The sequence below is a fragment of the Lolium perenne genome, chromosome 6 (assembly GCF_019359855.2).
Source record: "Lolium perenne isolate Kyuss_39 chromosome 6, Kyuss_2.0, whole genome shotgun sequence".
Taxonomy (NCBI): Eukaryota; Viridiplantae; Streptophyta; class Magnoliopsida; order Poales; family Poaceae; genus Lolium; species Lolium perenne.
The window spans coordinates 111900563-111922053 of NC_067249.2; positions in this window are offsets into that span (position 1 = coordinate 111900563).

The following is a 21491-nucleotide window of genomic DNA, read 5'->3' on the forward strand; positions in this document are numbered from 1 at the left end:
AGAATCGGCACTTCGGCATCTTGTTAATAGGTTAGTTCCAGAAAATGCACGAATATGACATAAAGTGTGCATAAAACATGTAGATAACATCAATAATGTGGCATGGAACATAAGAAATTATCGATACGTTGGAGACGTATCAGCATCCCCAAGCTTAGTTCTGCTCGTCCCGAGCAGGTAAAACGATAACAAAGATAATTTCTGGAGTGACATGCCATCATAACCTTGATCATACTATTTGTAAAGCATATGTAGTGAATGCAGTGATCAAAACAATGTATATGACATGAGTAAACAAGTGAATCATAAAGCAAAGACTTTTCATGAATAGTACTTCAAGACAAGCATCAATAAGTCTTGCATAAGAGTTAACTCATAAAGCAATAATTCATAGTAAAAGCATTGAAGCAACACAAAGGAAGATTAAGTTTCAGCGGTTGCTTTCAACTCATAACATGTATATCTCATGGATATTGTCAACACACTAGTAGGGAAATGCTTATAGGCAGAGCTTAGTTCTGTGGCGCACCAAGATAAATGCGCCACAGAAAGATTTTTTGTGGCGCACGAGGAAGAATGCGCCACAAAAATAAGCTATTTTTGTGGCGCACTACCGCACCGTGCGCCACAGAAATTATGTGGGGCCCACATCCTGCCACCACCAATAATTAGTGTAGGTATTTCTGTGGCGCACATGGCTTGCTGCGCCACAGAAATAAGTGTTTCTGTGGCGCACTTGCTCTGGTGCGCCACAGAAGTAAGTGTTTCTGTGGCGCACTTGCTCTGGTGCGCCACAGAAATAATTGTTTCTGTGGCGCACTTGTGCTGGTGCGCCACAGAAATAGCGCCTTCTATAACCACCCGTACCCCCTCCCCCCCGCCCGTACTTCTTCCTCCTCCACCCCTCTTCCTCTCCCTCGCGCGCCGCCGCCCGTACTTCTTCCTCCTCCACCCCTCTTCCTCTCCCTCGCGCGCCGCCGCCCGTACTTCTTCCTCGTCCACCCCTCTTCCTCTCCCTCGCGCGCCGCCGCCCGTACTTCTTCCTCGTCCACCCCTCTTCCTCTCCCTCGCGCGCCGCTGCCTTCCATGGTGAGCGTGGCTGTCGTCGTCGCCGCCGCCGCCTCCTTCCTCCGCGAGGGCCGCATGCCGCCACGCTCCACCCATCCCCGCCACCAGCAGCACAAGCCGCTGCGGCGTGGAGGAGGAGGGGCGGCCGCCGCATGGAGGAGGAGGGGTTTGCTCCGCGTCAAGGAGGAGGAGCCGCCGCCCCTGCCATCATCGTCGACCTCCTCGTCCACCCCTACCCGGCCCCTCCCTCTTCCTCTACCCGGCCGCTCCTCCAACAGCATCGTCGGTGAGCTCCACCTCTCCCCTCCCCTCCCTCTTCCTCTCCCGTGCGGGCACAAAGTGCTCGACGAAATTACTTTGTCGGATTGAGTGATATGGCTACTGCTTGTTTGCTCTCCCGTGCGGGCACAATGTTTTGCATGCTCTGTTAGGCCCTGATGATCATATGATCTTCAGTGCTTGGTGAATTTCTGCTGTCCTATGACTTGTGTTCCACTGATGCTCTTTCTTGGCCTGTGTGGTATTCAAGTCTGTGCTGGTGCATGCTCTTGCTTACCCCAGCAACTATTGTTGCTTGCAGTGATCCTCTGGATCATTTGCAATAGTCTGGTGCACTGTTAATTATGCATTTCATTTATCTGGTTAGTTTAACTTGATTGATTAGATAAATGAGATGAACTGCTGAGCAGTAATGATCTCATGGATGGACTGGATGTAGCTAGAGGGTTGCCAATCATTGATTGGGTACCCTAGCTCATGCTGAGCCCTATTGGGTTATGATGCAGTGGCTTAGTGAATGTTCCTATGGGTTTGAGGTAGCCCTGACAGCCTTTATGTTGTCCAAGGGTGGCTCCCCTTTACTGTGGCTGTTGTTGTGACTCTCTCATGCTATCTGGTTGATCCATGACTAGATTACCAGTAGCTTTTGCTGTTGAAAACAAAATAGACATTTAAATGTCTATATTCTGATGGTATAACTAGCTGTGTGGTGCTAGGTGAGTTTGGATGGCTAGTTAGGGATTAATCCATGTTGGATTTCTCTGGTAGTGTCACCATACTGACATACCAATGTTCCCTTGGTGATTTCCTTCTGGCTGATCTTCAGTTTGCTTCCACCAAATGGCTTAGTAGCCAGATGATGATACAAACTGGGTATTCTACCCATTTTGGCCTGGCAAGCATGTGGTGACTCAACCTGCTCGTGTGTCTTTGTTGGGCATGCACACCTTTGCACAGTGAGCTGTTTGGCTACACATCTGCCCCATGCTATATATGTGTATTTGACCATGCTTATGATGGATTTCTTTTAAGGACTCTAGCTAGATTAGAGGGGAAAAAGTTGCTGCTTTGTTGCCTATGATAATGGATCATAAAATGTTTCCCTTTGTCCCCTGGTTGCCTCCTTAATTGATGCCTTATGATCCAAATTACTATATTATTGGATTGAGTGATATGGCTACTGCTTGTTTGCTCTCCAAATTACCAAGTGATGAATATATAATCCCTTTGGAGCATCTGCCCCATGCTATATATGTGTATTTGACCATGCTTATGATGGATTTCTTTTAAGGACTCTAGCTAGATTAGAGGGGAAAAAGTTGCTGCTTTGTTGCCTATGATAATGGATCATAAAATGTTTCCCTTTGTCCCCTGGTTGCCTCCTTAATTGATGCCTTATGATCCAAATTACTATATTATTGGATTGAGTGATATGGCTACTGCTTGTTTGCTCTCAAATTACCAAGTGATGAATATATAATCCCTTTGGAGCATCTGCCCCATGCTATATATGTGTATTTGACCATGCTTATGATGGATTTCTTTTAAGGACTCTAGCTAGATTAGAGGGGAAAAAGTTGCTGCTTTGTTGCCTATGATAATGGATCATAAAATGTTTCCCTTTGTCCCCTGGTTGCCTCCTTAATTGATGCCTTATGATCCAAATTACTATATTATTGGATTGAGTGATATGGCTACTGCTTGTTTGCTCTCCAAATTACCAAGTGATGAATATATAATCCCTTTGGAGCATCTGCCCCATGCTATATATGTGTATTTGACCATGCTTATGATGGATTTCTTTTAAGGACTCTAGCTAGATTAGAGGGGAAAAAGTTGCTGCTTTGTTGCCTATGATAATGGATCATCAAATGTTTCCCTTTGTCCCTGGTTGCCTCCTTAATTGATGCCTTATGATCCAAATGACCCAAGTCCCTTGCATGATCCCATTTGTCCCTAATGTTGCTTAAGATGAATAAATTCCCTCTAATCACCATTTGGAGATCAAGACTAGTTCTTGATTTCCATTAGCTAGACTCCAATATTAAAAATGTCTCCCAAATATGGAGACAAACATTTTAACATTACCCCAAGTGATTTACTTGTCGATGATTAGATGGTTGGTCGATCACTCGTACACTCGGGGGTGGAGCAAGTGAGGCTTGGTGTGATGGCACAAATATCAATATCTTGTGCATCCTACCTGGCCTCACTTACTCCATCCCTGGATGTTAATATTTGTTTCGACCAACAAAGTATGAGGCATTCCATTTAGTTGATACCACTTGGCTCTTTCTTCCATTTTAGTGCCGATGATTAGAATGTTCGGTCAACTGTACACTCCGGGGTGTCGCTAGTGAGCCTGGTGTGATGGCACAAATATCAATCTCTTGTGCATCCTACCTGGCCTCACTAACGCCATCCCGGGATGTTCATATTTGTTTCGACCAACAAAGTATGAGGCATATGATATCTAGTTGAGATACCACTTGGCTCTTTCTTCCATTTTAGTGCCGATGATTAGAATGTTTGGTCACCTATACGCCGCAATATACTTTGTAGACGAGCCCCCCTTTCCCTGGCCACCGTTCCGTGAACGAGTCCTTGACGAGACAACAACGCCGACATGCCTCTCCGGTGCAGCACCACTTTTCTTCTCTCGCCGTCCAGTACGTGAACGAGTCCTTAATGCCAAGACGGTGCCAGCCTCCCTAGCATCATGCCGACCCCTGTTGTCGCGCTTCAGGCCGTGTCGATCACGCGCCCTGCACTCTCCTGCAGGGTGCGGGACACACGGCTTGAAGCGCGGCAACACGGCCCGGCATAATGCTGGGCAAGCCGGCACGGTCTTTGCATCAAGGACTCGTTCACTGGACAGCGAGGGACTGGCGTGGTTCTGCGCCGGAGATGCAGATCGGCGTTGTTGTGTCGTCAAGCACCCATTGACGGAACGCCGACCGGGGAAAGGGGGCCCTTCTGCAAAGTATACGGCGGTGTATACTGCAACTATGGTTTCTGACCATAGTATTTGTGTTGACCAACAATGTATGAGGCACATATTCTATTTTGTCATTCCATTTGCTTTGAGATTTTCAAAATGCCGATGATTAAAATGTTTGGTCACCGTACACTTGGGGGTGGCGTAAGTGAGCCTGGTAAGATAGCACAAATATCAATCTCTTGTGCATCCTACCTGGCCTCGCTTACACCATCCCTAAATGTTAATATTTGTGTTGACCAACAATGCATGAGGCACTTATTCCATTTTGTCATTCCATTTGCTTTGAGATTTTCAAAATGCCAATGATTAAAATGTTTGGTCACCGTACACTTGGGGGTGGCGTAAGTGAGCCTGGTAAGATAGCACAAATATCAATCTCTTGTGCATCAGACTTGGCCTCACTAACGCCATCCCTAAATGTTAATATTTGTGTTGACCAACAATGTATGAGGCACTTATTCCATTTTGTCATTCCATTTGCTTTGAGATTTTCAAAATGCCGATGATTAAAATGTTTGGTCACCGTACACTCGGGGGCGGCGTAAGTGAGTCTGGTAAGATAGCACAAATATCAATCTCTTGTGCATCGGACTTGGTCTCACTTACACCGTCCCTGAATGTTAATATTTGTGTTGACCAACAATGTATGAGGCATTTATTCCATTTCTCTTGTGCATCGGACTTGTTGGTCTCACTTTCTTCCATTTTCATCATAGTAGGAACTGGATGAAGGACCCCGATGCAAGCGAGCCTGGTGGGTAGAGATGACGGAGCAAAGGAGGAACCGGATGAAGACTACTTTGTATCTCGAAATTGTGAATTTTGTATGAATTAAGAGTTGTATTCAAAACATTTGACACTTGCCACTATATATGTATCTCGATCGGGCTCTAAGTAATGTGATGATGATGTCTATGTTATATCTGTGCAATGTACATGATATTTATATTATATCTGAATGTTGCTGTATATAACCTGTGATCTGTATTGTGTATCTGTATTGCTGTGTATAAACTGCATATGTATAGCAGGCAGCACAAAATCGTGTATAATACAAGCAAATTCTGTGGCGCACTTAGAACCAATTCTGTGGCGCACCCTTTTCTGTGGCGCACCTAAGAACAAGTGCGCCACAGAAACCTTAGTTCTGTGGCGCATGGGCAGGTGCGCCACAGAAACCTTATTTTTGTGGCGACGTTTCTGTGGCGCACCTCCCATGCGCCACAGAATCCGTTTTTGGTGCGCCACTGATGAGGCTTTTCCTACTAGTGACATAGAGTAATATAATAAGTGCAATAAGCAAGTATGTAGGAATCAATGCACAGTTCATACAAGTGTTTGCTTCTTGAGATGGAGAGAAATAGGTGAACTGACTCAACAATGAAAGTAAAAGAATGGTCCTCCATAGAGGAAAAGCATCGATTGCTATATTTGTGCTAGAGCTTTGATTTTGAAAACATGAAACAATTTTGTCAACGGTAGTAGTAAAGCATATGTATCATGTAAATTATATCTTACAAGTTGCAAGCCTCATGCATAGTATACTAATAGTGCCCGCACCTTGTCCTAATTAGCTTGGACTACTGGATCATCACAATGCACATGTTTTAACCAAGTGTCACAAAGGGGTACCTCTATGCCGCCTGTACAAAGGTCTAAGGAGAAAGCTCGCATTGGATTTCTCGCTATTGATTATTCTCAACTTAGACATCCATACCGGGACAACATAGACAACAGATAATGGACTCCTCTTTTATGCATAAGCATGTAACAACAATTAATAATTTTCTCATATGAGATTGAGGATATATGTCCAAAACTGAAACTTCCACCATGGGTCATGGCTTTAGTTAGCGGCCCAATGTTCTTCTCTAACAATATGCATGCTTAACCATAAGGTGGTAGATCGCTCTTACTTCAGACAAGACGAACATGCATAGCAACTCACATGAAATTCAACAAAGAGTAGTTGATGGCGTCCCCAGTGAACATGGTTATCGCACAACAAGCAACTTAATAAGAGATAAAGTGCATAAGTACATATTCAATACCACAATAGTTTTTAAGCTATCTGTCCCATGAGCTATATATTGCAAAGGTGAATGATGGAATTTTAAAGGTAGCACTCAAGCAATTTACTTTGGAATGGCGGAAAATACCATGTAGTAGGTAGGTATGGTGGACACAAATGGCATAGTGGTTGGCTCAAGTATTTTGGATGCATGAGAGGTAATCCCTCTCGATACAAGGTTTAGGCTAGCAAGGCTTATTTGAAACAAACACAAGGATGAACCGGTGCAGCAAAACTCACATAAAAGACATATTGTAAACATTATAAGACTCTACACCGTCTTCCTTGTTGTTCAAACTCAATACTAGAAATTATCTAGACCTTAGAGAGACCAAATATGCAAACCAAATTTTAGCATGCTCTATGTATTTCTTCATTAATGGGTGCAAAGTATATGATGCAAGAGCTTAAACATGAGCACAACAATTGCCAAGTATCACATTACCCAAGACATTTATAGCAATTACTACATGTATCATTTTCCAATTCCAACCATATAACAATTTAACGAAGAAGAAACTTCGCCATGAATACTATGAGTAGAAACTAAGGACATACTTGTCCATATGCTACAGCGGAGCGTGTCTCTCTCCCATAAAGTGAATGCTAGGATCCATTTTATTCAAACAAAACAAAAAACAAAAACAAACCGACGCTCCAAGCAAAGCACATATGATGTGATGGAATAAAAATATAGTTTCAGGGGAGGAACCTGATAATGTTGTCGATGAAGAAGGGGATGCCTTGGGCATCCCCAAGCTTAGACGCTTGAGTCTTCTTAGAATATGCAGGGGTGAACCACCGGGGCATCCCCAAGCTTAGAGCTTTCACTCTCCTTGATCATGTTGCATCATACTCCTCTCTTGATCCTTGAAAACTTCCTCCACACCAAACTTAGAACAACTCATTAGAGGGTTAGCGACAATAAAAATTAACATGTTCAGAGGTGACACAATCATTCTTAACACTTCTGGACATTGCATAAAGCTACTGAACATTAATGGATCAAAGAAATTCATCCAACATAGCAAAAGAGGCAATGCGAAATAAAAGGCAGAATCTGTCAAAACAGAACAGTTCGTATTGACGAATTTTATCGAGGCACCAGACTTGCTCAAATGAAAATGCTCAAATTGAATGAAAGTTGCGTACATATCTGAGGATCACTCACGTAAATTGGCATAATTTTCTGAGTTACCTACAGAGAAAGCAGCCCAGATTTGTGACAGCAAAGAAATCTGTTTCTGCGCAGTAATCCAAATCTAGTATGAACTTTTCTATCAACGACTTTACTTGGCACAACAAAACACTAAACTAAGATAAGGAGAGGTTGCTACAGTAGTAAACAACTTTCAAGACACAAAATAAAAACCAAGTACTGTAGGTAAAAACATGGGTTGTCTCCCATAAGCGCTTTTCTTTAACGCCTTTCAGCTAGGCGCAGAAAGTGTGTATCAAGTATTATCGAAGGGTGGTGCATCGTTATTATGAGCTCCCCCATCTGCAGTGGTACTAAGGGCTTTGTCAATTTTAGGCCTATAATAATACTTCTTTGGTTTAGGCACTTTAGAGACATACATAAACTTTTGCTCCTTACCCACATAAGCTTTCTCCTTATATTTAAGAGAAGAAAATATTGAACCCAAGGTTCCCATAGCTTTTTCAAGTTCATCAATCCTATTGATTTGATCATCATGGACAAAACAAGTTCCTAGGACACTAATTCTTTCATCAATTCCTCCTAAGGATTTATCAAGTTCATCAGTTTTATCAAGTAACATTTTCAATTTAGCTTCAATACTTGGAAAATTTTTCTCTATGGTTTCTAATTTTTTCATAACATCTTCAAGAGAGGTTTCAGTTTTAACTTCATCGACAGGAGGTATTCCAAATAGACTCTCAATAATGCAGCTAGCTTCTAATGCAGGAGTACTTAGGAAATTACCTTTTGCAAGACTATCAAGAACATACCTATTCCAGCTAGAGATACCAACATAAAAATTCCTAAGTAAGATAGTGGTGGAGTGTTTCTTAATGCACCTATTATGGGCATCACTAATTCTATACCAAGCATCTCTTAAACATTCTCCCCCTCGTTGCTTAAACGTACGAACTTCAACTTCAGGATTACTCATTTTAGTAGTAGTAAATAAAGCAAACTAGATAAAGTAAATGCAAGTAACTAATTTTTTTTGTGTTTTTAATATAGCAAACAAGATAGCAAATAAAGTAAAACTAGCAACTAATTTTTTTTTGTATTTTGATTTAGTGCAGCAAACAAAGTAGTAAATAAAACTAAGCAAGACAAAAACAAAGTAAAGAGATTGGGAAGTGGAGACTCCCCTTGCAGCGTGTCTTGATCTCCCCGGCAACGGCGCCAGAAAAAGAGCTTGATGGCGTGTAACTCACACGTTCGTTGGGAACCCCAAGAGGAAGGTATGATGCGCACAGCAGCAAGTTTTCCCTCAGAAAGAAACCAAGGTTTATCGAACCAGGAGGAGCCAAGAAGCACGTTGAAGGTTGATGGCGGCGGGATGTAGTGCGGCGCAACACCAGAGATTCCGGCGCCAACGTGGAACCTGCACAACACAACCAAAGTACTTTGCCCCAACGAAACAGTGAGGTTGTCAATCTCACCGGCTTGCTGTAACAAAGGATTAACCGTATTGTGTGGAAGATGATTGTTTGCAGAAAACAGTAGAACAAGATTGCAAGAGATTGTATTTCAAGATAGAGAATTGGACCGGGTCCACAGTTCACTAGAGGTGTCTCTCCCATAAGATAAACAAGATGTTGGGGGAACCAATTACAGGTGGGCTAATGCCAAATACAGAGGGCCTGACCATGCACATACATATTATGATGAGTATAGTGAGATTTAATTGGGCATTACGACAAAGTACATAGACCGCTATCCAGCATGCATCTATGCCTAAAAAGTCCACCTTCAGGTTATCATCCGAACCCCCTCCAGTATTAAGTTGCTAACAACAGACAATTGCATTAAATATTGCACGTAATGTAACTAGTGACTACATCCTTGAACATAGCACCAATGTTTTATCCCTAGTGGCAACAGCACATCCATAACCTTAGAGGTTCTTGTCACCCCTCCAGATTCACGGAGACATGAACCCACTATCGAGCATAAATACTCCCTCTTGGAGTTACTAGCATCAACTTGGCCAGAGCATCTACTAATAACGGAGAGCATGCAAGATCATAAACAACACATAGACATAACTTTGATAATCAACATAACAAGTATTCTCTATTCATCGGATCCCAACAAACGCAACATATAGAATTACAGATAGATGATCTTGATCATGTTAGGCAGCTCACAAGATCCGACAATGAAGCACAATGGGGAGAAGACAACCATCTAGCTACTGCTATGGACCCATAGTCCAGGGGTAGACTACTCACACATCACTCCGGAGGCGCCCATGGCGGCGTAGAGTCCTCCGGGAGATGATTCCCCTCTCCGGCAGGGTGCCGGAGGCGATCTCCTGATTCCCCCGAGATGGGATTGGCGGCGGCGGCGTCTCTGGAAGGTTTTCCGTATCGTGGCTCTCGGTACTGGGGGTTTCGCGACGGAGGCTTTAAGTAGGCTGAAGGGCAGGTCAGGAGGCGGCACGAGGGGCCCACACCACAGGGCCGCGCGGCCAAGGGGGGGCCGCGCCGCCCTAGGGTGTGGCCACCTCGTGGCCCCACTTCGTCTCCTCTTCGGACTTCTGGAAGCTTCGTGGCAAAATAGGACCCTGGGCGTTGATTTCGTCCAATTCCGAGAATATTTCGTTACTAGGATTTCTGAAACCAAAAACAGCAGAAAACAGCAACTGGCACTTCGGCATCTTGTTAATAGGTTAGTTCCAGAAAATGCACGAATATGACATAAAGTGTGCATAAAACATGTAGATAACATCAATAATGTGGCATGGAACATAAGAAATTATCGATACGTTGGAGACGTATCAGGCATCACCGCGTTCACTTCCATAGAACGGCGATATAGGCTCTGTCTGTCGGTTGGCTCAGTTACGAACACAACGCAGCACATATCTGGATCTTTGTAAGCATTCCGGCCCAAAGGCGCCGGTGGAGGTGGTTGGCCATTGCCTTCTCCCACTTGGTTAACTTGCTGGTATTATTGCGGGTTTGGCTGCACCGGTAAGGCGTTTGCCCCGGTAAGCGGTGGTGGTGGTAGCTGTTGTTGCCGCGGCATGTCTTGCGGCGGTTGTGCATCTTTTACCGTTCCCTTTTGCATCAAGTACTTGGTCCAGGTACAATCCTTCGTCAGATGGTTTGACGGGCGTGCCGGATTCGGTGTGTGCCACCGGCAAGGTTGGTCCATGGCAGCTTCCATGGTGTACTTCGCGGGTTCTTGCCAGTTCTTTTTCTGAACCCAAGGCTTCTTTTCTACCCACTGTTTTTTAGGACCCGCCCATGGCTGCGATCCGGTTCTCTGCCTCTGACTGCCGCTGGCCTCAGAGTTTTCTTGCACTGCAGCAACTTGCTGCGGACCGTACCTTCGATCCGGAAAACCTTCCCTTCTTTTGTTGTTCCGGTTATCCCGGTGTTGCTCTTGGCGTTGCTGTTCCGGCTCAGGTTGCACTGCCGGCTGCGTTGGGTCTCCCAACGCATAGCTATCCGCCACATGTATCATCTCTACCAACGTTGTCAGCATGTTCCGCTGCAGCTTTTGCCACAACGGTGAACCTCTCCTGCACCCACTGCTAAACCAAGCAATGGCTTGTGCCTCGATTACCCCTTCACAGGAGTTCCTTGTAGTGTTCCACCGGGCCAGATAATCCCGGTCTATTTCGTTCTGGCGCTGTATGCACAGAGCAAGCTGCTGCGGCCTGTTTGGCCTTTGATAGGTGTTGCTGAAGTTGCTCATGAAAGCTTCCTCAAAGTCCAACCAGCCATTTATGCTTCCTGCCGGCAAGTTGTTTAGCCAGATTCTTGCCGGTCCAACCAAAAACGATGGTATGATTCTCACGGCCCATCACCGGTTTCCTCCTCCAGCTACGGTTCCTCCGCCGCCTGCAACGTATACCGCGGTCACGTAGTCCGCGAGCCAGTCTTTCGGCTTCGTAGTGCCATCATATGTTTTTGTGTCACGAGGCAACGTAAAGTTGCGAACTGGTGGCTTTTCTTTCATGATCCTTGGACCAAAACACTTTGGGCCTGGGGGACCTTCTTCCTCGATCATTTCTGACAAGTATACTCTATCCAGACGGTGCCTCGCATCCCGTTCCGGTAGGTATCTTTCTCCCAAGCGTTCTCCCAACGGGTTCCGGTATGCTGCCGGTCTTGTGGAATCAGCCTCATCATAACATTCCAGTACCGCGGCCCTTGCCTGCTGGTACCTTGGGGGATCTATTTCTTCCTCATTATACGCCGCCCTTGCAGCTCGATAATTTTGCCCGGTTTCTTGTCTACCGGCATGATTGTTTCCGGCATAGCCCTCTCTGCCATAGCCTCTGTTTGCCCCTTGGCCTTTTCTGCCGGCATCATATTGCCCGACTTGTTGTTTTCCGGCAAGAACCGGATCATACACAGTCACCTGCTGCGCATTCACCTCCTTTTCTCTTCTTCTATCCGGATGGGGGGACGAAGCCTGCCCATGGGACTTGCTAGCGGCATTCCTTGTTGAACGCGCGGATTTTGAAGCCACAGCCTTGTTCAGCTTATCAAGCTGTTCAGCATTTTGCTGCTCGATAGTCTCTAGAAGTTCCCGAACACGCTCTTGTTGTTTTGCCAGAGCGTCCCCGGAAAGAGAGTCACATAGCGCTACAGCAGCTTTAGCAGCTTTTATTGTTTTATCCGGGCTACTGTACTTAGGTTTCTCTACAATGCTCACAGATGCAGATGTGCTTTTACCGGCAGCAATTTCTTTGCGCAGGTCCTGGTCTAGATTGCGAGCCTTAAGCCGGTTTTCCGGTATCCTAGCAGCATGAGCGCTAACAGAAGCAAAGCCATGGGCAGCGTTATACTCACGTACGGTTAGGTTCAGCTCGCGCTGCGCCCTGACGATGTCTTTGCCGCTCTCGAGCATCTTCTGGCGTTGCGCCTCCAGCTCCGCCTGAGCCGCTGCCGGGTCGATGTTCTGCGCGATGGGGGTGGCGAGAACGTTCATCGCCGCTTGGAGTGGTGTTTCCGGTGGCGCGGACGATGCTCCCGCAGCGCCTGCGCCGCGTTCCAGCGGTGGCTTGGCCGCACGGGTCGAAACCGCACGCCCAGCGCCTTCTTCCGCAGCTTCTTTGCCGGCGTCGACCGCGCCTGCCATCATCACCTCCACGCTGCCAGGAGCGCGGCCTGCATGTAGCCATCTTGGCGGATCCGGCACCACCAGTACCGGCGAGAGGCACTGGCGCACAGGGACGGTGCTGAAGTAGATGCGGTGGCTGTCGAACTCGATGATGCGGCCGTTCTTGGGGAAGATGCTGCCGTTGGCGAAGCAGCCCGCGTTGTCATTGATGAAGTCCATGGCGTAGATGTGCTGCACCAACGCGGAGACCGTGCGCTGGCCGGCGACGTCGAGGATGCCCGCCCAAATGTGAACTCCAGCAAGCGCCACTTCATGCCCCACGGTGGGCGCCAACTGTCGTCGTGGCGAACGAGCAGATGCCATGGGATGGCTTAAGTTGGGGCCGAATGGGCGCTAGAGGATTCGGGGGAGGGTTTGCGACTAGATGGGATGAACTTCCGGATGCTTTCCTCAAGAACACAACCGAAGGCCGGTATGCAAGAAGAGAGACAAGAGGAAGAACTCTGCTCTAGATCGCTAGCTTCATTGATCTCAACATGGTTATAGGTTCTTTGATACAAGGTTCCTCGTCTAATCTCCTCTATCAACACGCGCCTGTAAGAGGCTATGCCCCCTCTCCTTATATAGGGGAGAGGGTGGCTTTCAGAGCAAGAAACCCTAATGGCATCTTTGACTGGACAAACTACTTTACAAAGCTACTTTAATCAGGGATGACGCCGGGGTCTTCTTTAATCAGGGACGCTGACGTCCTCCGGCTTCTTTCAGCGTCACCCCTCTCTTTGGCGCCAGGGCTCCGATTAAAGCCACTTTGCTTAGCTCATCCTTGTCTTCTAGTTCTGAAGAGAATCTTTGACCAGTCTTGCCGACAGGCCCTTCTTTCCGGTATCTTCTTTATCCGGTTCCGGTATACCCCTCTTGGGGATACCGGCTTAGCTTCACTTAGCCAAATTCTTATCTTTGTGCTCCGGTAAGAATATTAAACTGGTATCTTGATGGCTCAAACCATCCGGTTTGGCATGCCTTTGGCATACCGGGGGTCATCCCCCCAACAAGATCTAGATCTACTATCCCGCATTGACCGCTCAATCTAGATCTAGATCTAGAAAGTCGGCTTCCATACGCCGTGGTCGCGGCGCGTCGTCTCGATCTCGTTGACGAATATATCAAACAAATAGGTGATTAATGAACAAATTGAGGAATGAAATCGATATATATTGGACATTTGAAGCAAAAGCTCGTGTGTGGCATATATATATGTTGTGTTTGTGTTTGTGCTTGTGTGTGTTGGCGTTGAAAATGAGTTGCCAACGTTGCGCCGAAATGTTGATTCTTTAAGTTTCCGTTTCGGCACATTTCTGGCGCTCCTATGTCCTACCGTGTAGGAAGGTCATGCCGAAATTTTCCGTGAAAACTACCGACGGATGGATGGTTCTAATCAATTATATAATCTTACTGTGCAGGCGATAATGGTTATCGAGATGAGTGAAAGCGTCGTGATGAGATATCTGAAACACGCGATCATCGACATGTATGAAAATAACCGCACGGAGGTATTGTGTCTGTGCCGGAGATGCAAACGAGGGAAATGGTTTGACCCGTATTCAGGCAAATTGCAGGGGCACCTGCTCACTAATGGTTTCATGCATGGACACACTCAATGGATGAGTGATGATGGCGCGGAGGTCAATGGGGCGACGGCAGCAGGTGGTAATAATGGCCGGCTAGAAGGAGGGCATCATGATATTGATGACGATGAAGAGTTTGTCGCACAGGACGATAACCTTGACGACGACAATAACCTTGACGACGACGAAGAGGTGCCGCTAGCTTCAGTCGTGCGGGACCCTCATCTTCAAGATCTGCTTCTCGAAAAGACGAAAGGCGCCAAGCGGAAATCAAAGCTTGAGCAACTAGAGATAGACTCGAATACTCTGTTGTACGACTCAGGTCGCGGGTTGGGGGAGTCTCGCTTGAGAGTAGCTCTCGATGTGCTGCAGATGAAGGCGAAACACGGATGGATGGACACAAGCGTCGATGACATCCTGGAATACGTGAAAGATCTCCTTCCTGCCGGGAACACGTGTCCTGGTAGTCTAGCCGAGCCCAAGAGAATCACGTGCCCTCTCGACTTACCCCACGAAAAGTATCACGCCTGCATCAACGATTGTATCATGTATCGCAATGAGCACATGGACAAGACCAAATGTCCTGTGTGTGAAGCTGAACGGTACAAGAAAGGGAAGAAGAAAGCTCCTCGGAAAGTTGTGTGGTACTTCCCGCTCGCCCCCCGGCTTCAACGGTTCTACGCGGACCGCAAGGAAGCAAAGCTCATGCGCTGGCACGCAGAAAGAAAGGAGGCAGTGTTGAATGATGAAGAGCGGATTGAGCACCCAGTGCTGACGCACCCTTCGGATGCAAGCCAGTGGAAAGCATTAGACAATGAATTCGGAAGTTTTGGAGCAGATCCCAAAAACATCAGGTTGGGTGCGAGCACGGACGGATTCAATCCGTTCGGAAACCAGAGCAGCACACATAGCACATGGCCCGTGTTTGTATGGATCTACAACCTCCCGCCCTGGCTGTGCATGAAGAGGAAGTACATACAGATGAGTATGCTAATTCAAGGGCCGACACAGCCAGGAAACGATATCAACATGTATCTCGAACTATTAAAGGAGGAGCTTGAAACGTTGTGGGCGGAGGAAGGGGTAGATACATGGGACGCCGTCGCGGAAGAATATTTCCCTTTGAGAGCCGCGTTGATCACGACGGTGCAGGACTACCTCGGATACGGTTACATTTCGTGCCAGGTGTGCCATGGACACAAGGCATGTGTCAGGTGCATGGAAGAGACGATGTTTTTGCAGCTTGGTAAGGATCCCGGCTCTTCGAAAACAGTTTACATGGGGCATCGAAGGTGGCTACAGAAGACTGACCCGTGGAGAAAGCGTGGAGATCTGTTCGATGGTACAAATGAACCCCGAGGACCTCCACGTAAGAAGAGCGGCGAAGAGATCGATACATTACTGAAAGGTTGGAAGGAGTGCCCTGCGCCGGGAAAGATTCGTCAAAAGCCTGGAGAGAAGAAGAAGAAAAATGAAACGACGCCGCTCATTGGTGTATGGAAAAGGAGGTCCGTGTTTTGGGACTTGCCGTACTGGAAAATTCTCGATACACCTCACTGCCTTGATGTCATGCATATTACAAAGAACGTGTGCGAGAGCTTGCTTGGCACTCTTCTCAACATGCCGGACCGGACCAAAGATGGGCCGAAAGCAAGACACGACCTGAAAGTTTTGGGCATCAGGGAAGAGCTTCAGATCCCGCCGGCCCAAGAGGGACAGTCGGAGGAGGAGGCGGATGGCGGTCAGAAGCGCAAAAGGATTAAGCAGCCAGACTATTACTGTCCCCCCTCCTGCTTCACTTTTAGTCCGGCCGAGGTCGATCAATTTTTCAATTGCCTTCTAGGAGTTAGAGTGCCCTTCGGTTACTCCGGGCTAATAAGAAGATACATGGACCCCAAGAAACGAAACTTCAGCGGCATGAAGTCTCATGACTGTCACGTGATGATGACGCAGATTCTTCCGGTTGCAATCCGAGGTATAATGGATGACCATGTCCGTGCAACGCTGACTGGGCTCTGTAACTTCTTCGACGTCATAACTCGGAAGTCGATAAGCGTGAAGAAACTCGCAAGGCTCCAGGAAGAGATCGTGGTGATCCTATGTGAGATGGAGATGTACTTCCCGCCTACATTCTTTGACGTGATGGTCCATCTGTTGATCCATATCATGGATGATATCGTCAGTCTAGGGCCGGCATTCTTACACAACATGATGCCGTTTGAAAGAATGAATGGGGTCATTAAAGGATACGTTCGTAACAGGTCACATCCGGATGGAAGCATCGTCCAGGGCTGGCTCACCGAAGAGTGCATCTCTTTCTGCACGAATTATCTAGACATCGAGGACCCTGTTGGTTTGCCTCAAAACAAGCACGTCCGCAGGTTCGAGGGAGTAGGCCACAAAAATGGAAGGAAGGAACTGCACGTGCACATGTCTGGTCGGACTTCCGACTTTGACAGGGCCAACTTAGTAGCGCTACAACACATTGACTTGATCGATCCTTGGTTGAAAGAGCACAAAACCATGATAGAGAACAGTGGCAAGCCGATGATGACGGAAGCAAAAATATACAGAGAGCACAACTCCTCTTTCGCGCGCTGGTTCAAAGACCACATTGATGCTAATCCCCCACCAATGGATTCTGACAAGGATAAACTAGTATTGGCCTTGTCACATGGCCCCGCGCCCAACATCATGACTTACCAAGCGTACGATATCAACGGGTACACATTCTACACGGAAGAAAAAGACAAGAACAGTGTTTACCAGAACTCAGGGGTAACGATGGATTCCTGGACGGGTGACGTAAAGACTAGATACTACGGAAGAATCGAGGAAATCTGGGAGCTTAGCTACGCTGGGAGAAAGTGCCGATGTTCCGTATCAGATGGGCTAAGAGCGTCACAAAAGAAGACCGGTATTTCACCACCATGTTTCTACCCGAAGCCAACAAATCAAAGTCCACGAACGCCACCGCGCAGAATGAGCCATGGGTACTGGCAGAACACGTGCACCAATGCTTCTTCATAACCGACCCATCCAGGCCTAGCCGTGTTATCGTGAGGAGAGGCAAGAGGACCATCGTCGGAATGGATGGAGTCGCCAATGAGGAAGACTTCGAAGGACAAGTCGGAGACCCAATGATGGAAGAATCCGAGGACGAAGACACAACATACACCACAAGAAGAAGCAGGACCACGCTACCGAGGTCAGGTCGACCCTTCAAAAGAAGAAGTCACGACACGGGGCTAAATTATTCAACGACGAGCAAGAAAAGCAAGAAGAAAGCGAAACACTCTTCACAATCGATGATGTAAAACTTTATTTGCAATCTATAACTCATATTTTGTGTAATTCATAACTACTCATATGGTCATGGCCAATATTTTATGTATGACTAATTAATATTGTGTTGGTCAATATTTTGTGTATGTATTATTTTGTGAAACACTCTTCATGTTTTTTTACATAACTCATGCATATTTCTTTGTTATTATCTTGAAAAGATAAGAAAAATAAAATAGTATAGCATTTTGGGTAAAAGAAAATAAACATACAATAAAGAGAAAGGAAAGAAATAAATAAATAAGTATAGGATTTTGTATAGCATGTATAGTACTGCTACACATGTCCCAGGTTACAGCTGTGCCACGCTTATTGCCGGCGCACCACGTCCATTGTTCGCCGGGGGTATACGTGTCCCCGGCGAACGAGGGACCTGGTGCGCCGGCAATAAGCGTGGCACAGCTGTAACAATGACTTAACCGTTTTCTCTCTTCCTCTCCCCAGCCAAATCCCCCTCTGCCTACATCGAGCGCCGCCGTCGTTGGAGAAGAAGGAGCCGCGCGCGCCACCCCAACTCCCCCCTCTCGAGCGCCGCCATTCTGCCCCGCCACCGTCCTCCACCATCCCCTCCACCAGCCCCCACCACCTTCCCTGTACGCCGCCGCGGAGGACCCGAGAAGGAGGCCGCCGCACATCGAGGAGGAGGAGGCCGTGCACCTCGAGGAGGAAGAGGAGAGGCTACCGTCGTCGCTACCGTCACCATTGGTGAGCTTCCCTCTCTCCTTCCCTCCACCTTCCCCCTCCCCTCTTCCCTCCCCTCTCCCCTTCCCTCCACATCCCCCCCTCCCGGCTAGGGTTCCTGCTAGTTAGGGTTCATTGGAGTTCATGCTCATGCTCACTGCCAAAAAAGAAAATGAAAATAAATTTTTTATCCTTGCAGTACCTAGAGAATTTGATATATAAAATTCATTGGTTGATATATAAAATGAATTGCTGGCAGTGTTGCATGCTCATGGTCATGCAAAAATGCTGAATTCATTTGATGAATACCCTCCCTGGTTTAGATTCATTTGAATACCCTCTGGTTTCATTTGATGCAAAAAAAGCTGAATTTATTTGATGTAAAAATGCAAAAATGCTCATGGTCTCTGGAGTAGCAGTACAAGGAAAATGCATGAATACCCTCCCTGGTTCAGATTCATTTGATGCTTCCCTAAAAATTGTAAATGTTGGCCAAGTTGGAGGATTCATTCTCTGGTTCATTTAAAAAAATGATGAAAAAATGGTCATGCTACTCCTACTGGTTGATTTAGTTGGTTAATCAAAATGCTTGGTATCTCAAGTTGAGATTTTGCATGCTCTGGTTCATTTTTGCATGCTCATTTTTGTACAGACTAGAATACATGGTGAAAAAAGAAAATGAAATGATTGTTGGAGAAGAACTAGGCACTATGCAGTATGTTAGTTTTTCATTTCATTTAAATGAAAATGAATAACCTGTTGGAGAATAACATGTATTTCTAATGCAACTAGTTCATCTACAGAGCCATCTCACAAATGCTTGGTTCATTTAACTTGTTGGTAAATGCTCAGAGAACTAGTATACATTTAAATTCTATAGATGTTCATGCTATTCTATAAATTCTATAGATGTTTGCTGGCTGAAATTCTGGTTCAATTCATTCTTTTAAATTCATTCTCTGGTTCAATTCATTTATGCTTGTTTCAGAATTTGAGATATGGTGGTATGGTGGTTCAATTCATTCTCTGGACAAAAGAAAATGCTATTGCAGAGAAAATGGTCCCCTTAACCAGAGAAAATGGTCCATGCTATTGTAAAATACATGTTATTCTCAACATTTATATGTTCCCTTAACCAGAGAAAATGCTCTCTGCCATTTATATGTTGTATGAAATTTTGTATGTCAGCATTTCCATTTTTATTTTAGTGTTTGGGAAATCTGTCTTATGATAGTAGCTGATGCTGCTGCTTATTCCTGTATCATTCATATCTTTTGTTGCACTGAGCACTAAGCAGAGTTTGATGTAGCACTGCTTATTAGTAGGTTTAGTTGATAAAGTGGTTCTTCATTTCAATGCCTACTGCCAAGAATTGGTTGATATATAAAATTCACTATGTTCATTCTCTGTGTCGTCGTGGCGAACGAGCAGATGCCATGGGATGGCTTAAGTTGGGGCCGAATGGGCGCTAGAGGATTCGGGGGAGGGTTTGGGACTAGATGGGATGAACTTCCGGATGCTTTCCTCAAGAACACAACCAAAGGCCGGTATGCAAGAAGAGAGACAAGAGGAAGAACTCTTTGCTAGATCGCTTGCTTCATTGATCTCAACATGATTACATGTGCTTGGATACAAGTTCTATCGTCTAATCTCCTCCGTTGACACGCGCCCGTATGAGGCAGTGCCCCCTCTCCTTATATAGGGGAGAGGGTGGCTTACAGAACAAGAAACCCTAATGGCATCTTTGACTGGACAAACTACTTTACAAAGCTACTTTAATCATAGATGACGCCGGAGTCTTCTTTAATCAGGGACGCTGATGTCCTCCGGCTTCTTTCAGCGTCATCTCTCTCTTTGGCGCCAGGGTTCTGATTAAAGCCGCTTTGCTTAGCTCATCCTTGTCTTCTTGCTCTGAAGAGAATCTTTGACCAGTCCTGCCGACAGGCCCTTCTCTCCGGTATCTTCTTTACCAGGTTCCGGTATACCCCTCTTGGGGATACCGACTTAGCTTCACTTAGCCTAAACTCTTACCTTTGTGTTCCGGTTAGAATATTAAACCGGTATCTCGATGGCTCAAACCATCCGGTTTGGCATGCCTTTGGCATACCGGGGGTTATCCCCCCAACATTAGTCCCCGAAGCTGGTATAGTCTGGAGGATTCTATCCTACCGACCATGCCAGGTTTTCATGTTTTTAGGATACCGGTTTAATCTCTCCGGCTTTGAACTTGGATCCGGCATCTTTGCCCTTATTCGTCTTCTCTCTCTTTGCAAGGTATTCCCCGGCATCTCTTTTCTCCGGCATCATTCGCATTTACTCTTTCCTCGGCGAAGTCGAGAATATCTCGGGCCGCGCGCCTGTCAGTGACATGCGCACTGTTAACTGGCGCGCCAGTGTCAGTGGTCATTTCGCTTCGACTCCCGTGCATGCATTAAATGCACCACTGCGGATCCCACTTGCCACTTCGGATCTGTGTGTGCCTCCGTGTGTCCTCCTATTTTTTCGCGTGTACCTCCTTGCCACGTGGCGGCCCGTGGTGTGAACCGTCGCGGCCCGCGAAGCGAACCGCCGCGGCCCGACGGTTTTCGGCCCACGCTCCCTCTTCTTTATAAGGAGAACTGCCCCTTCTTCTCCCTCTTCTTGCATTCTCCATCCTTCGCGCATAGTGTTCTTCGCTCGCTGTGCCTCCGCCGTTCTCCGTCCGCCGTCGTCCGCTCGAGCTTTGCTGCCCGGCGAACTCGCGCTGCTTCTTCGCCGGACTTCGCCGTGCGGAAATCCTTCGCTGCGTCTCTGTTGCGACCGCCGCATTCTCTCTTCTTCGCGCCCTTCTCCGCTTCACCGTCGACGGTGCTCGTCGGCGACAGTAGGCCCGCTCCTTCGCCGGCGAACGTCTTCCCCAGCGACTGCGCCGCTCGAGGTTAGTGCCAATCTCACTTTGCTTGCCATTTGCTTGTTTTCTAGATCTTGGGTCGACAGTGTTCTTATTTCCTCTTTTTCTTTGATTTTCTTCTTACTCGTAGATCTTCGTGCGGGGTTCAACTGTGGGATTTCTGTTTTTTCGCCTCCAAACCAATGTCTAGCAAGGAATCTTCCTCTGCTTCTTCTTCTTCCTCCACCGGTAGCCGGCGTAGACAATCTTCCGGT